Source organism: Gekko japonicus, unplaced genomic scaffold (assembly GCF_001447785.1).
Source record: "Gekko japonicus isolate JY-2015 unplaced genomic scaffold, Gekko_japonicus_V1.1 scaffold136, whole genome shotgun sequence".
Lineage (NCBI taxonomy): Eukaryota > Metazoa > Chordata > Lepidosauria > Squamata > Gekkonidae > Gekko > Gekko japonicus.
In genome coordinates this window covers 988,437-989,219 of record NW_015177012.1, presented here as the reverse complement: position 1 = coordinate 989,219, position 783 = coordinate 988,437, and positions in this window count along the sequence as shown.

Genomic DNA, 783 nt, shown 5'->3' with positions numbered 1-783 from the left:
TCTCTTCCTTTTGCAAACGTTTTTGGCCGCAGCCAGAAAGGGGGAAGAAGAAGGAGGAGGAGGAGGAGGAGGGAGGGGTGGAGCCAGCCAGCCAGCCAGCCAGCCAGCCCGGGGCTTGGACCTTTTGCACGCAGGGTCCTCGTTTTGCTCCGCTGCAAGAGTGGTTCTGTATTGAGGAGGAGGAGGAGGGGGCAGCGGGGCGGACTCGAGGCGTTTCCTTTTGCATTTTCTTCCCTTTCCCCCTCCCCCGCTCGGCCCCTTGGCGAGAGGCGACTCTGGAAGAAGGCTGCGCGTTGCGGGATCGCGCCCTTTCGGAGAAGCCGCGGGGCTTGCATCGGTGGTCTTCGGGGTGGGAGGGGGCTGGGTCCTCCCTCCCCTTCTGCTTCTCTCCTCCCCCCCCCTCCGGTCTCCATGCAAGCCTGGCCTTGAAGCCCCATGGCCGGGGGGGTTCTGCAGCGCGGGGCCGGGCCTGCCCGCCTCAGGATCCGGCGCAGCGGCTGGGCCGGCCCGCACGACATCGTGCCTTGAGAGGAGCTCCCGGCGGGGGGTGGGTGGGCGTGTTGGCTTCTCCCCCCTCCTTCCTTTCGGAGGGGGGGGTCTCCTCGGCTCCCAGTCTTGACAGTTGCCGCTTTCCAACCGTGCCCCGGTTTTCTGGATTATCAAACACCCACCCCCCTAATCCGGATCCGAATGTGGACTGACTTCGAATTCGAGACTCGCCTTGGCGTCTAAAAGGATTTGCTGCAGAGAGACCTCGCCGCCGACGCCCCCCCCCCCCCCCTT